We start from the raw sequence: 17,615 nt of genomic DNA on the forward strand, positions 1-17,615 counted from the left end.
TGTGTTTCGCATAATAAAAGGATTTGAACAATTACAAGTTCTCCCAATTAATAATGCAAATCTTCTTGCTCGGGTTGACAAAAAGTCTTCTTTTCTTACTTATAAAGGAAAATTCAAAGGTAAAAGAAGTTTAATTAAAAAATAATAATTCAAGTAAATAAATAAATTTGTAAATGAAATTTGACAGCATAATTAAAAATCATTGCAAAGATAATGAAAAGGTTAAGAGGTCTGCTGATTAGCAAAAAGTCTGATCATCAAATTTCTCATTTCTGCCATTTTGGCGCAAGCCTCTTTTTGAACCCCCGACAAAAACGTCCCGTGTTCGCTCAAGCATAGAACAACATTTTTTTTTTTTTCATTTCAAAGATACGATTTCAGAGCATCTATCAACATCAAAATATAGATATCATAATTTGAAACAATTTTTTTTTATAGACTTTTCAAAATTTTCCGGTTTTTTTTTATACACACAAATAGTATGCCTTGATCCGTGATGATAGACATTCGTTCTTACCTTGATGATATTATAGCTTCTCCGAACATTGAAATGGAGAAATCAAACTTGCCCCAAATTTATTTTTAAGATCGAAACCTATACAGCCCCTTTACACATCTCATAATAGACAGATGGACAGTGTTTAGGGACATTATTATGGTGACTGTTATTTTCTCTTTTTATAATATTTCAAGCGGGGTGTAAGAGTGCATAAAGTGCATTTTCAAAATAGAGAATTGTATCTTAATATGCTGACCTCAATCTCCATAGACTTTGACTACAACCCACACCTTGGTATTTTTCACAGGATACTAGAGATTACAAGACTACGAAGCCAAGATTTGTCACCTAACGATCCAACACCTCGAGTAGTAATCGAGGCATGGTGCTTAGGGTGGCAAAGGAATCAAGAAATTCAATGAGCTGGGTCGTAACACTTCATAAGCCATATCTCTGTCCTCAATCTGTTCTTTCCACGTTAACCTTCTTTCTTCAATCAGGAGCTATGACTGAAATTAAAGGCCTTGGGAGTGATTTCATTTTAGTATGCGCTCCGCGTAGCGCGTTCCGGAGTCTGTTACGCATGGCTCTTTTCATTTCGAGTGTATTCGTTTGTCACCGCGCTGGGTAGAGCTACGATCATGGATAGTATATCGCCTTCTGAAGTGCTTCTAGCTCGCTGCCATCAATCACACACATCTTACATATCCAATATAACTCACTTTAACTCTCTCTCAAACTTCGGTGTGCCTGGCGGGAAAGAAACTGTAATTCACCATACAAGTGTAAGAATTTTACTCCAGTCATCTTGATTGAAAGTCCGTGAAAAGAAAGATACATGAGCTGCTACTAACATTAATCATGTTTGAACGTGATGATAATGATAATCATGCTTCATAGTTCATCTCCCCCCCTATAAAAAAGCTAAAACAGAATAAACAAAGTGATTTTGACGTGGTAGCTTTATTTTATTTTCTTTTGTGTGTGTGTGTGTATAACTAGAATGTGTGGTCCGTATTCTGAACTCGGGTTTAAATTAAACACTGGTTTAAAGTTGTGGTTTAAGTATGGAGAGCCAATTTGATAACCGAAGTAAAAGTAAAAGCAGTTGAAATATTTTCTCAATTTAAGAGTGCATTAAAGAAGCCCCTAAAACTGGAAGCTGCTCGAGAGCAGTATTACCAGTAAAAATCACACATTTTGTACAGTTGGTTTCTAGTATTGTAGATAATGTAGGGTAAGTTAAAATATAATCTTGTTTCATATATTAGGAAGATTAATGTTTGCTTCAGATGTTTGCATATTATTTGACTGATGGATATGTATGTATTTTATTATTTTTTTTCTCCATATTCCAGTACTTGTCGTAGTTTATACTTTTTGTTACAATATGTTAATGTTTTATACTAACTATATATAGGACCCCATTGGAAATAAGCCTTTCGGCTTTCATGGGCTATCCTGTCAAGGTATTCTTCAATTTCATTGTAATCTCCTGTGATATTCTTGACGAATAAAATCAATCAATCAATCAAGTATTTTTCTTCATTTTGAAAGAAAAATAGTAAACATAAGAAATATACAATATAAACAGAATTTTTGAATTTTTGGCTCCCCTTAATTTTAGGCCAGAGTTAGACCGTGGTCTAAGTTAAACCTGACTTCAGAATACGGGACAAAGATTCTAACTAGAATACCAAAAGATTCAATATATCATTAGTAGACAATTTTGGTAGCAACAGACGAGCATAATGGCTTCAATACGGCTACTCTATCTGACTAATAAGAAATCATTAATGCTCCTCCATAATTGGACAACTGGAAATATACGGTATATATAATAATTTGTAAAATAGAGCATGATAAAAACCTTTTTTTTTCTTTTCGGTTTGGTACTTGTGGAAAAGGGTAGATTATCTGCTGCTACAGGATTCACAAGAAAGAAAGTCAATCTGCAGAAATTTTCTGTAATATTTTCTAGGGTTTTCATTTTAAGTGAATAATTTCCAAAATACTGAGAGCAATGATTAATGGATTTGGTTAACATAGAAGTATCCAATTATCTTGCAATGTTCGCGAGATATAGGCCTAAAGGTCACATGTAAGTCTTAAAATTCTGAGATGTTTTTGTAATCAAATACATTTTATACATCAAAATGTTCAATCTAGACGATTCTAATGCATGGATAATGAAGCTTTTAATCCTTGTCTGATAAATCAAAACAAGATTTTCAAAAAAGAGAAAATCCCGTATTACTTTGGGGCTTATGTTCCGGGAATCTTTTTGAAACGATCTATTTCAACCAATCGAGATGAAAACAGGTGAACATATCTAGATAAGGGTAAGGCCGATATAGACATTTCTAATAGAAGGTGGGTTTGGTGGAGAGGGAGTTAAACGTCATATTGAAACGAAACAAAAACTACAATAAAATAAAGAAGCATAAGGGTATTAACTATGATTGATAAATATTACCATTTTTATCACCAAAATAAAATGGGTGATCGGAAAAATACATGTGTGATGAAAAAAAAAATATTCAAAATTGTTATCAATTTGAATATAAATTAAGCCAAGAAAACGTTCTTAACAAATCTATTGAATAAACATTCATGCCTAATCATAATTGTGTGTAAGCTAAAAAATATATATATTTTACCTCCACATTGATGAAAAGGGTAACACAAACTTTCGTTTGCCCCAAAAGAGGGGAGCATCACTAGCGTACCTAAGGGGGGGCAGGGGGCAGACTGCCCACCCCTGACGAGTCACAAATCATGCAGGGGACGTATCCCTGCCCCCCCCCTGATGAGTCACAACTGATACAGGGGACGTGCCCCCCCCCCCTCTTTTGAGAAGCCAAATTAATAATTTGTAATGTAAAAACGCAATAAAAGCAGACGTGTACCCCCTCTTTTGAACCTGAAGACCTTTTTTTTCTTTCTTTCTTTTGCTTGTCAAATTTTTTCGCGGACGAAATGTTAAATTTGCAAATGAGCATGTTACATTAGGAAAAATATATTTGGTAAAAACCAATATTCACGGGGTGATATTTACACATTCAACATTATACGTACAATATAAAAAGCATTTTGGTGTTATTGTACCCACTATTTACGTTCCATCTTAAGATAATGATGGATAAACCTCTCTTCGAATGTTCTAATCCGCAATCACCAGTCTAAATCTTATTTTCTACCATAGTTTCTGACCTCTAAGCATTATGGTCACTTATAATAATTGATATACCAGTCATTGAATATCAGAATCTCCATTTCACGTTAATTGGTCCTTAATATGATAAAAGCTTTAGCGATGAATTATGATTTCTTATTTCGAGGAGCAACTAGACAAGTTTCTAAGAAAATCTGCGGGTAAACATAGCCGCGATGCCAGCTAAGTAGCACGAACTTGTTGACTCCTAAAGCAGTCATTCATTTAAATCTGCATGGAAGTAAGATGATATACATCAGGAAAATACATAGGAAACAATAAAACTTAATATAAAAAAATACGAAAACGGTTAAATTACCATCCACCTTCAACTGCAATGACTAAACTAAGTAATAAAAAAACGTATGGAGCAATCCAAAGTGACCAATACACTAACCATACAGTTCCTACTACTGTAACAGCAGTTCCGGACATCATATATTTAGTATGAAGCTTTACACGTAAAGCAAACTATTGTATGATTTTAGCTTTTACCGTGTTTCAGTGATATCATTTCATATCTTGCTGAGGTTAGGCATTTGCATTTTGTTATGATATGTTTAATAATGTATACTTTCCTTAAACGTTTACGCGCATTGCATTTCAAGGAATTGCACTAGGTCCCCATTTATACCTTACCTGGGTTTAGTCCTGCATAAATTTATATTTTCCCCTTCATTTGAAAGAAAATAACGCCCGGAGTAGGATTTGAACCCACAACCCTCAAAGTAAGAGACGGGAGTCAGAACCACTACACCAGGCATGATACCTCCTATATACTTTAATACCACACGATTTCATCCTATATTTCATGTCTTTTTCCATATTTTCTTTTTCAGAAACAGTTACACTTGCTTGCTGGCATAAATTAACCCACCTAACTCAGTCAATATCTAGTTTCAACTGCCTCTGTCGTGCCTATTTCTTGCAGCGAAATCCTATCGACAAAATAATACCTGCCTAATTATTCTTAGATTTTCCAATATGTGACCGCCTTTCCAAGTGCTGGTATATCAACCCACAAAAGAAGAAGTGGAACCTTATATTTAGGTTAAGCTACTAGATTTGAAAATTAATCACTTAACCTCGATACAACTTTCCGAGACTTGTTTACTCTTTCATGTATTTCGCAGACAAATTCTGCATGATTGAGAACTTTCTTTTTAATGAATTCAGTGCTTTACGGAGGCACTTGTTCCTGTCCAAATGCATGTATGGGCCCATCAGCATGACCGGGGCATTGTTAGTGAGATCACTGGATCTAACACACCTACACGAACGTATCTCTGCAGGTGTAAATGCCCCATACACATTTAATGACTGTTAAATAATTCCAACGCAGCTTGGGAGTAGTAAATATTGTTTTTTGAACAAACAAACAAAATTTGACGAAATTGGCTGATTGGTGAAAAATCTTCACTTAGCATTGTTCTTATAATTATACCGCTGGGTCGCGTTTGCTCCCTTGCTTGTGTTGACCACGGTGATTTCACAACATATTTATTCCGCCTTTTTTTTTTCAAGTGATGAAGTCGGACGCAATGCGTGGAAATTCAGGGGAGCGTCTCATGAAATGACTTGTCGGAAGTTTTATCCGACAGTTACCATAGTTACAATGTCTAACTGCCTAACAGCCAATCAAAATCAAGGAAAGTTGTCAGATATGACAACCTATCGGACAAAAATGTTCATGAAACGCGCCCCCGATTGATTTTTTAAAAAGTGGGGCGCCTGTTTCACAAACGGCATAAAGCTGTTGATAAAGTTATTATACCACGACTGTCACGGATACTCTCGAATGTTTCAACGAGAATTATGCCTAAAACCAACCTCCACAAAAGCTTGCTCTTTTTCGTTGTCAGTTGTGTCAAACATACCCAATAGTACTTTCTCGTCGAAAAGCTCAAGACATACTACATTATATTCATTTTAACAAGGGAATTCCCCTTTAATCTTCCCCGCATCCTTTCCATTTATTCTTTTGTATATTAGTAAAGGTAGCATTCATTTATTAACCAATTTTTGCCTGAATAAATCCTAAAGCCGTATTTTTCCTCTTCATCCAAGGTATTCCATCTGAAGATTATGGGATATGGTGATGTACCTTAAGAGCATTATAGATTAACATTACTCGGAAAAGAGCAAATATTTTGATAGAAATTAACAGCAAAATTATGAATTGTAAACAGACATGGCGGATAATCCAGGATTTTGAGACCCCAAGTTTCCAAGAAAAAAATTATCAAAAAAGAGGTTAATTTCTTTTTTTTCCAATTTGCTCAATCTTTCGTTTAACAATCTGCCTTTTCTCTACGGAGACTTTAATCCATGCGTATACTTTAATCTAAAGATGGGTGTACAGAGCCCAACAGGAATATCATGACAGGGCAAGTCCCTCGGATACGATTCCCACGTGAAAAGTTCCCTGGAGAACAAGAGGGAGTCTTCGCAACGCAGAACGCTTTCAAGAACATAGAGAATGTATTGTCAAATAACATTCATTACAAAGTGTAACCAAGAAGTCTTTGTCGAAAATTAGTGAATCAAAACAGCAGTTTCGTCCTGGCTTCTGGACAAACCACATATTTGAAATTATTCGTCAGCTCCGGAGCTGCTGTCACCGTTCACCAATTTTCGACAAAGAACTCCCGGCTATTTTATTGACGGAGTTTTCCAGTATACTTGATACTTTGAAACACTTTCTTCATTTGATTTGCGGAAGAAGGACATTTGAGTCTAGGAGACTCTTTAACAATCTTGAAATGCTTGTGAAATATTGAAGTTCTTGTGAAAAAAAAAATGTTTTTCTTTTTAGTTGAAACGAGTTGTGCATAACAAACGTCATCTCATGACGTAAAAGATGTCGAACAACATATGCCAAACTCGTAAAAGAATACACTTAAAAATATATATATTACTTTACCGCATCAAAATTAAAAACTTTACATAAAATTCGAGCTTCAAGCCCTCGTTTGAAAAAAAAAATTCGACAATTCCCTCAGGATTGACGGAAAATAGGGACTCTTTTTTGTGAGAAATGTGTTTATCTTCCTATTTCATTAGTCTATAACCAGCTGCTTCAGGGAAAAGACAAGAAAAGACGTCTGTGTATTCCCTTTCAATCAAGTCAGAGAAAGATGGCGTACCTAGACCCAAAAATGAATTAAACGAAAGAGCATCAATCAAACACGAGTTATTCTTCCTGACATTGAAGAGTAAATCAATTTCCTCCATTAAAACCTCCCACAATGCACCGTGCGATTTGCTTTCATAAAGAAAAGATTCACTTAACAGACAATCGCGACATGTTTATTCAACGTACATGTACATGTAGTTGCTTTCTCTCAAAGTCATTGATTTTATTGTCTTTATTTGAACAAAGAAGGGTAATCTACAGGGTTACAAACATAAAGCGGCGATGTTTCTCGAATTAGACAGACGCGAGCAATCAAAATCAAAGATGAATTTTAGTCAAAAAGTGACAACTCGATGTTTCAAATGTATACATTCATCCTTTCTTTACTTAGATAACTTTTGTATCAATTTTTTGTCTATTTTTCTGTCATGTATGTCGATAACAAGCTTTCAAAGGTTTTTTAATGTTATAATACGACTAACACTGACGCCAGTGGGTGTATTTGCGCATTTACGTATCGGTGCTACGTCAGATAAAATATCGATTTTTTTTTCGTATTGCATCTTGGGTCAGAGAATTGATTAAAAAATATGTTGTTTTCATGTTCATATTGATTATCAGCCGAACGGTCTCTTGGTGACTAAGGACTTATGAATGTCATGTTCGGATATTCTTGAATCAAAAGAGGAGAGTATGCGCAAGGTTCACGTTAAAATCAACATTGAGCACTTGAAAGTATAATATTCTGTAATCATTTCACCGATGTCGAAACACAAAGGTCTATTTCTGGAAATAGTATAAACGAAAACAAATAAACCGGTAATTATATATATATATATACAGTGCGTCCCACAAAAAACGAAACCGAGATTCATTGATGATTTATCATAACTTAATCACAAATACAATAGACAAATCACCTACCATCGTAAAGCTTAGAATCTCTTCTTTCATCTAAAACTACTAAGATTATTTCTCATTCACGCATGAGTGAGCAAAAACAATTTGAAGAGGGGATACCAAAAAGTCATTTGGCGGGCTGTATCTGGGTTTCAAAAAGAAAACCACATTTTTAGAGAGTTCAATATCTGCTCTTTAATTTGATACCTCAATTACAGAAAATGGTCAAGAAATAAGAAAGTTCTGGTTATTAGAAATAAGGCTTGAATTTCAATAATTTCATACAATTAAGAGGTTCTACAGGCTAGCGTTCAAACTCACTTGACACTCCGTTTTGTTGACGATCAGCATGCATTAAGTCTTTTGTTAACCATGCGATAGCTTCTGTGGGAAACCGGTGAAAACACGTTTATTTAATGAAATTATGGAAATACAAGCATTGTTTCGAGGGTACATAGCTTTTTTTACTTCTTGACCATTTTTTGTGATTAAGGTATCAAATAAAAGAGCAGATATTGAACTTTTTAGGCATGTGATTTTCTTTTTGAAATTCAGATACCCCCGCCAAATGAGTTTTTGGTACCCTTTCTTCAAATTGTTTTTGCTCAGTCATGCGTGAATGGGGCATAATCTAAGTAATATCAGATGAAAGAGGAGATTCTAAGCTTTACATTGGTAGGTCATTTGTCTATTGTATTTGTGATTAAGTTATGATAAATCATCACTTAATCTCGGTTTCGTTTTTTCTGGGACGCACTGTATATAGATATAGAGTGAGTATGATCATTATGTATCACGTCATGTTTTTTTTTAGTTTGTCCCTTTGTGTTTTAGGGGTAAATGAATTTTATTTTTTCAATGAGTTCACTCTGTTGCATATACATTTTGAACGGGTGTATCACCGGGGAGTTCCACAGTGACGTCATATTGAATATAATGAAAGCAGGGAAAAAATGAGACACATTTTAATGAAAGGTTGGCAGAAAAAATGTCCAAAACAAGGAGGCCTATATTACGTTTTAAAACTCTTGATTTTGTGACGACACGTGCAAGCAACTTCCCAGTATAAAGTGCCTCAGAAAAGCGAAATAATATTACCGGTGTCACATATTTTCATGAAATGCTTCTATAAGAAAGAAGACAGAAATGATCATCTTCTCCCATTAAAAGGGCATATTATGGAATTTCAACTACATGACATTTGGACATGATGGAAGAGCTGCTCGCATGTAACCTTACGGGACTGTTTGATGGATTTTCTCAAAACCTTCAATTTTAATGTTTCTCTCATTTTCTAATTTCAGCTTACCACACTCTTTACAGTGATGATAATGGACCACCCCCCCCCCTTTTTTTTTCCCCTTTATCTGTCCCTTCCCTCTCTCTCTCTATCGCTATCTTCCTCCCCTCTCGTTGAAAAATACACACCTTTGAATATACATGCATATATATATAGATATATATATATATATAGTATAGTAATAGGGTGGAGCGAGTTGCTTAGATTTTAGTTGTACAGACTGTTTCCCCCTGAGGGTTCATCAGCAACTAAATCAAATTTAATGTTGAACTAAAGTACAGCTAAAGAGAACAATAACTCTAGTGCAGTCAAGCAAACAAACAAAAGACACAATGTAAGGGGGATAAATGACTACAGTGAACAGATAATAGCTATTCTTTAAACTGAGTGAATTGGGGGTAATGTTGGGGTGGTGTGGGTTTGACACATAAGGGGGGTGTTCTATGGTTAACCATAACCTGAAAGGAAAAATTTATTCTAGTGTTCACAAGTTGAAATGAGTTCTGTTCTTGAGTTTATCATTGCTGCTTTCTTGGCCGTGATTATGTGGTACTTCTCCCACAGACACAGGTTGCACCTCTGTTTTTGGTGAGTAAGGCTGCGCATGTCTTACGATTCTCCATTTGACTGAGTAGGGCGTTGCTTCATCCTTCAGGCTCCGTAATTATGTACTTGCTGAGCTCAGTTTGGTGCCGTTTCCCCCGATTGGTGATGCTTGCTTTGTGGTTTGCGTTCCTTGTCTTGAATGGAGTTGATGTGAGCCCGATGTACACTTTCCTGTCCCTAGATGTCACTACCTCGGCTTCATAGATGACATTGGTGGCCATGCATTTTCCAGGGATCGGACAGTCTTCATTCTTTCTGCAGTTACAGGAGTCCTTGGCTTTGTCTTTGCTAGTGTCTGTAATCTTGTTGTTGTGAGCTTTTATTGCTGTGGCCATATTTATATATATATATATATATTTGTGTGTGTGTATTGGGTACCGATGGAGACAAAAAAGACAAAGAGTACATCTTTGGGAGAAAATGCATTGAATTCCAACACTGAGTTTATTTAAATTAAGAATTTTCGATATAAAATTATATATATATGATGTGCGTGAAAGTATATCCAATTTAAAGTCAATGATTATGTTTCCTTCGTTCGTGACCGCTCGTATACCAAACACGTTTATCTACGTTCCACGATATCATTAACCATGTTAACACTGCCCTGTAAAATCGACTTCTAACAAAGATGAAAATTACAACTAACCGAGCGGGGTGATAGGAATTATATCTATAAATATCTTTCTATTTCACTCTGGGCACTACTAAAATCAGATTTCTATGTTAACGATATTCTATATGATACTTAATTCTTGATAATCTCTTTTCAAAACCCCACCTTCCGGTAATAATGTCTGCGATCATGTTTTGAAGTAGATTCCGATTATGGGTATGCATAGACCCAACGTCACCTTTCATGATTACCAAAGCAGCCTGTTTTTTTCCGCAGGTATACCCTACATAATTTCTATTACCACTTTAGCCAATTCATGCGACTGAGTTTACAGCGAGAAATGAAATAACGATATATTCAGTTTTTAATGAAACCTTGCCATTTCCTTTCATGTGCTTTTTTACCCTACATGGAACAAAGAAAAGTAATGCTCACGGAGAAAATATAATCCGTATATATTGGGTTAAATTGAATAAAATAGCATCATTTTAGAAAAAAATATCACATTCATGCACCTGAAAACGTCATTGAATGTCAAAAAAAAATTCACATTGAATTGCAATTTACATGATTTGTGTGATAGTTTAAGTGGCACATCAAAGTAAAAAAAAATAAAAATAATAAAAGGACAACGCAGACACTGAAAAATATAAAGTCAGTGATATGACAGGCTTGAAAATTGATACATGGTGACACAAGGCTATCCGCCCCATTTTTTTTTCCAAATAGTCCTTTTGGTTGCAATAGAAGTCTCTAAAATAGACATAACATATTAAATGTACTGAGGATGTGGGGGTTTAAATTAAGTTAAACATCATAACGGAAAGGGCAAAAACGGAAGAGAAACTTTGAAAAGATGATGCTTAACCGTAATAAGACTGGGGGCTGATTCAGCCCCCACCCCCTCGACATTTTTTGCAATAAATCCGCCGCGCAATTTGTTTTGACCGCGTCGCTCGCTTACTTTTTACTTACAAGTCTCGTGCAACTTTTAAGACCAAAATTGTGAACCCTGGGTACGCGGTTCCAAAATTACGCAAAATTTCGTAAGTGCATGCAGACCCAAAATTGCTCAAAAATGGGATTGTACGTACAAATCATATGCAAATAGTGTTTTTTAGCCAAAATTCATAATTTTATCATTATTTTTCCTTTAACTGATTGAAATCAATTAATTTCATCTTTTCTACGGTCAAAATAAAGTCGCCGACAATTTCGGTTGAATAAACAATTAAAAAAAAGTAAAAAAGCAGAGAAATACATAAGAAATTAAGCAAAGGCAATAAAATACGTAAGAAAATATATGTGATGTTGATTTTTTTTAAGTTAATTTGATCAGATTCCTATAAAGTATCTTTGAACAAAAAATTTGCATTCTAGGGGCGTTATTTAGTTAATTAGAGCAAACTTTTGATTTTACGCATAATTAGCACAATTAGCAATGATCTTTTTCGCATAATTTGATCTCATATAGTTTTTTAGATTATGCCATGAGTAACGCGCGTGCTTATTTTCGTCGCGATCGCATGATCGACGGCCAAGGCCATAAAGGGGGTGGCTCAGCCCCCTCCCCCCTCCCCGCCCATCTTTTTAGGCATCGAAATAGCCTCGTATATTTCGCGTCTTCGGGTTTCTGTCAAATTACAAGATTGTAACGTTAACTTCCTTGAAATTCGGAGATAATACCCCCTGTAAATTGTGTTACCAATTCAAGTATCAGATTGTCTTGTAGGGAAAATGATGTAATTCGTTATCATATATTATACCATGAAATAAAGAAGTGTACTTAAAGGCATTTAAATGTAAATGATCTGCGAAAATGCTTATGAAATCACTTTTTCAAGTGTGTTATGAAAAAGTGACAGAGTAATATGTTTAGTAGAATCTACCTTTATTAGTTCTTATTTATTTCCTTTGAAAGCAAATATTTAGTTAGGATAGCGAAAAGTCTATGAAATATTCATTTTCAAAAGTTGAAATAACTGTTACACAAAATAAAAGAAGATAACAAATCGCATGTTGTGTGAAAACATTTGTAACTATATGTGAATTCGGATCATTTGGACAAAATAAACAAAAGGGGCCCGACGATTGTTAATTTTTTTTCTCATTTAGACAAAAAAATTATAAAAACCAATTCTCAGGCAATTAATCTGGAGTAAATCTTCCACGAACGTCACAAGATAGGCGTCATACTGAATAACAGAATATAAATGCGCTTAATCTTTTATTTATTCAAATTTAGAATGGGGACAAAGAAACGGTCAATTACAGTCATATTTGAAGGTTGACATGGTAATAAAAAACATTTGACATGATAGTATCATTTACAAAATTTAAAACAAGCGATACTTAAGACAGGCAATACAATACTTCTATGATACAAGTACAGACTGCGCAAGGGAATTAAGAGGAGGCGGGGTGGGGCAAGCCAAGCTTAATATCAATATGGGTAGAAAATACAGTACACAAGAGGTTCCACGACCTAACTCACCGGTCAAACATAAATGTCTTTTCCCCCTTTTCTATTTCTCTTTTTTCCCCTCTGTTTTTTTTTTAAAGATTATTGAAAGGAAAACAAATGTCCGGCAGTCGTGATCAGCCCCCCTCCCCGTGCCGCCCCTAGATACAATAAGTTAATGTTCTGTGTGACTCTCTCTCTCTCTCTCTCTGCCAAGAAAATGTTCACAAATTACCCCAAGACAAAAAAGGGTACAACGTATATACTACATTAAACAATAAGAAGTTGCTTATCAATAAATATGGCAATGTGGACGTTTAGGATTGCAAAACATCATTTTTCACTTATCCAAGATAAAACTGTCAGGGCGCATGGAGAATTAGGTTAGTGTCAAGTGATCGTTATAGAATCTTATAAATTCTATAAGATAGAGTTTATTTTGTTATTGCATCATATCATGACACTTCCGAGTGAAATCGAATACCATTGATGATTAATTCCTGTACGGATGACGTCAATCTGCGGATAAACAGAGTTCTTGAGATGTTATCTAAGTGATGAAGGATTGAAAACTAGATAGCTTTGCTACAAAAACTCACGTAAACATGGTAATGCGAGGTGAGAAATCAAAGCCTCATCATTTACTTAAAAGAGCGTCCTGAAAAGCTTCTTTTTAGTGTAATGTCAGGCAACTCAATCATGCTTTATACAGAATAACATCCATTGATCAAAAACATACTAAATCAGAGTGACTCTGAACGTCATTGTTCAACAATTGGTTCATGTTTCTGGCTGCTAGGAGTAACAATCACCGATTTCCAAGTAAGTTCTCTATGTCGGACAACGTCATAGCAGTATCACGTAACGCCTTTTCAATGTCCTCTTGGTTGGGATCTCTGTGATGTGTTCGGTCGGAGTGAGAAAATGTCCGATCAGTGAGATAATTTTCTGGGAACCGTTCTACAGGTGTGGTATCACCTTTTCTCAGATTCTCTGTCAGATTTTCTGACCGATATTGTCCTTCCGGTTTATGGGCATCTATGATATCTGTTTTAGGAAATAGTTACGGAATATTTTTATACAAACTAGGACAGAACCATGAATGAATAGGTTGAAAGAAAAAAATAAATTAACCATGAGCAAATGGTTAGCATTTAAGAATAGGTATCATTAAATATATCAATGAAGGTGATTGATTCCTCCGCCTTGAATCTCACAACCAAATAACTAATTCGTGATCGTCTACACTCCAAGACCAATGTGTGTGCCAAATGCCATAAACATTGGGTGAACACTGAGGAAAGAAGTTCGCTCAGAAAGATTTATAACCGACCGAATGCCCGCCCGACCGTACTAGATTCAAATCTAAGTTTGGAAGGGTTTAATGAAGATAATAAATAATCTCACGTTCCTCGAAAATCCTACTTGCAATATAGTGTAAAGCCCCTTTTACACCTTCACGGAAGCAACACGGATCATCCCGGAATGTCAATCCGGTGTCATCCGTGTACAGTCCGGGATTACCGGCTACTCATCCGGCGCCATCCTTGGTGTACCGGCATATCGGGAGAAAAATCCGTGTAGCCACCTTGTACATCCGTGTTGCTACCGAACGCATCCGGGAGGCTCCCTGTAGGAACCGGGAGGTCCTTGTTGATACCGGCATTGTCCGGGGTCTAAATTTTTCCATTGCTTACATACATGAACAATAGTCCGTGTTCATGGACATATGTACGCAACAGACGTCACAAAAAGGAAAAAAAACTTAAATCTTGCCCAATGCTCTAGAGATATCCCTGTAGAGACCGTAAGCCTCCGTGAAAGTCCGTGTATGGGCCCAGTAACATCCGTGTATTCCGTGTTGACTCCCGGTAGCTTATCAAGCATCAAGCAGATCCCTAGTGCTACGTTGTCTATCCTTGAAGAAACCGTACTTTCCCGTACATTTCCGTTTAAATACCCAGTTAAAGGAGAATGAAACCCTTGAAACCAGCTGAATCCATATCAAAGAGAAAAATCAAAGGAACACATCGTTGAAAGTTTGAGGAAGATTGAATGAATAATAAGAAAGTTATGAGCATTTGAATATTGAGATCACTAGTGCCATGTAGATCCTCCCATCGGCAATGCGACCAAGATCTGTGATATCACACACGTACAACTCCCTCATTACTTTAGTACTTATTTCACTTATATTCTCACTTTTATAGAGTCTATCACAAGGTGAGGTGTTCTCTTTATGAGATGACAAGTACAGAGGTTTCACAACATTATATCATTGATGAATCGTTTGTCATATGATTAGAATGAGCAAAAAGAAATGTTTTGGGGTATATTTTCAGTGTCCAAATGGGAGAGTTGTACGTGTGTGACATCACAGATCTTGGTCGCATTGCCAATGGGAGGATCTACATGGCACTAGTGATCTCAATATTCAAATGCTCATAACTTTCTTATTATTCATTCAATCTTCCTCAAACTTTCAACAATGTGTTCCTTTGATTTTTCTCTTTGATATGGATTCAGCTGGTTTCAAGGGTTTCATTCTCCTTTAAATTCGTATTCACTCCGGCAATGCTAGAAAAATACAAATTTGGCACCCCGGACTGAAATCCGTGATGATCCGTGTTGCATCCTTGAAGGTGTAAAAGGGGCTTTGGCCCAAATGTCCGTTGTCAAAAAGGGGTAAGCTCACCCCGGGAGATTTTTTTTTTTTTGGGGGGGGGGCTGTTGACAAGCGGCGGAGTCACACGGAAACCAGGGAACTCCGCCTGCCCCTCAGTTTTGTAGGCCTAGTTGTACGCACACTTGTACATTAGTTTTTGTAAAGGGTCTGTATACTGTACTCTCGTAGACCGAAGGGGTTCGAAAGAGTGAATAATACCAATCTTACAATCAATTTCACACGTGTTTTCATTCCTTGAAAGAATTAAAATGTATGTGTGTGACTAGAAGTATTTGTATGTATTAAAAGGATACAAGTCAAGTTCCGAATCCGCAAAAGTTCGGCCTGGACTTCATTACTGAATACAAAAAAGAGGAAAGAGGTAACTAATTCATCTTGAATTAAAAAAAACGGAATATGAGGTTTACACAATACATAAAGTTGTATTTTGATTTTCACATAGTGTAAAAAAAAAAAGTTCGATAGTCGCCCTCCACTCACTCACTTTTGCTCTCATAAATAAAACTCCAGGGAGACATTTGAGCATAGAACAGATGTGATGTGGTGTAGCTGAGGTAGTCAAAAGCAGCCCAATGTACACTGCAAAAACTCCGGTGTTGATTTAACACCAGCCCGGTATCTATATAGTGATTGCGATCATTTATTTTGGAGTAAACAAAGCCTAATTGGTTTCAAATTGTAGCCAATTGTACGATTGCTATTACGTAATTACGAATAGATACTCAATTCTTATTTTTATTCTAACAAAATAACATAATCACAGATTTAAACATAAGTATTTTTACGATAATATAAGAAAACTTTAGACAGTAAGATGTTCCATGTCTCAATATTAGGTCAAATTTTATTACGTTTTATTCCAAAATCGGGTCGCAGACCAATCGTAAGGTGTGCGGTGGCCTTTGGAATAAGAAAGCGTCACCTGTTATGCGTAAAGTCATTGAGCATTTATGAACAGTTTATGAAACGGCCCTCAAAACTCACTGATAACTTAGATGCGATAAATATAAGTGATAGCTAAGGTATTTAAAATTCAAAACAGAAGTGCAATATTATTCGGTGATTTAAGATTATGTAATAGAATAACATCATGTCGTCTTCGACAGCAATGATATATGATGTGAATTTCTGTTGGTGTATTTTCCAGAAATCAGATTTGCCACGAAGGTCCATTTTCTCCATTTGCTTGTCAAAAATATTTACCACTACGGATCTTAAGTTGTGAACTTGCATTTAATTTTGTTGACATTTTTCAAACATTATCGCCGTTCATGGGAGAGCTCATTATGTTCACTCGAAAAATATATCTACGTGGTGGTTATGGCAATTTAGAAACACACGACGAGAGAACCAGTGGCAAAGAGAGGGTAATTTGCCACTAAAGACTGCCGAATCAGATGAGGGGTCGTGAGGAAAGTCCCAGGGAACCGCTGCGAATAAATAACATGTTCGATTTTCATGGTGGTCTTAGAACTTTGAAATGGACCATGTTAAAAGAACAACCGCTTCCGCTTTCCAGCGCAAATCTTGTATTTTTTAGTTCAGTCAGTTACAATCTGCCAATCAGATTTCTTTCAGATGTAAACGCAGGTACATGGGTTGTCGGTGTTGACATGAAGGCAACATGGTTTTCTCAATGGGGTTACACAGTGGTTAGGCGAATGATGCGGAATAAAGGTTGGAAGAGAGTGATAACTAACCGCGGAGAACAGACTATCCGGGAGATCCGCGTTACAATCCGGTCAAATCGCGCTTGTAATGCACGGTTCTTGGCGGTTGGAGAACCGCCAAAAACCGCGATTTGATTCGGTGATGCCTGATTGCCCCATGAATCTGTAATTACCTGGATATCTCTTGATTGGTTTTCTTGTCTTTGATCAGTGCTAATCTATCTTCAGAATTCAAACATACCCATCTCTTCCACTCCAGTAAAGCATTGATGTGTCTGTGGTGGATTGATAAGAAAAACAGGCATTTCAAAATAACCGAACTTATTTCAATTTTATCAAACATTACCTTTATTCATTATGCATTAAAGCCGTTAACTATAATTAATCATTACGAAATTGCATAGATAATGCATAATGTGAACAATAACAGGTGATTTAGGGAGAATGAACACACAATTTATCGAACATTTCAAAAAAGTTTTTTTTTCTTTCTCTCTTTATGAAAGAGCTTTTAAACATCACACACA

At 36.0% G+C, this 17,615-nt stretch overlaps 1 long non-coding RNA gene across 1 annotated transcript; it reads right to left on the reverse strand.

The window, feature by feature from the left end:
• Window positions 1-10,080: 10,080 nt before the first annotated feature.
• On the reverse strand, window positions 10,081-17,366 carry LOC129279540 (uncharacterized). Its single transcript, XR_010296007.1, has 3 exons — window positions 17,262-17,366; window positions 15,712-15,755; window positions 10,081-13,779 (listed from the first exon to the last, which is right to left on the reverse strand). It is a non-coding gene; the product is annotated as an uncharacterized LOC129279540 (long non-coding RNA).
• Window positions 17,367-17,615: the final 249 nt, after the last annotated feature.

Source organism: Lytechinus pictus, chromosome 16, assembly GCF_037042905.1.
Source record: "Lytechinus pictus isolate F3 Inbred chromosome 16, Lp3.0, whole genome shotgun sequence".
NCBI lineage: Eukaryota > Metazoa > Echinodermata > Echinoidea > Temnopleuroida > Toxopneustidae > Lytechinus > Lytechinus pictus.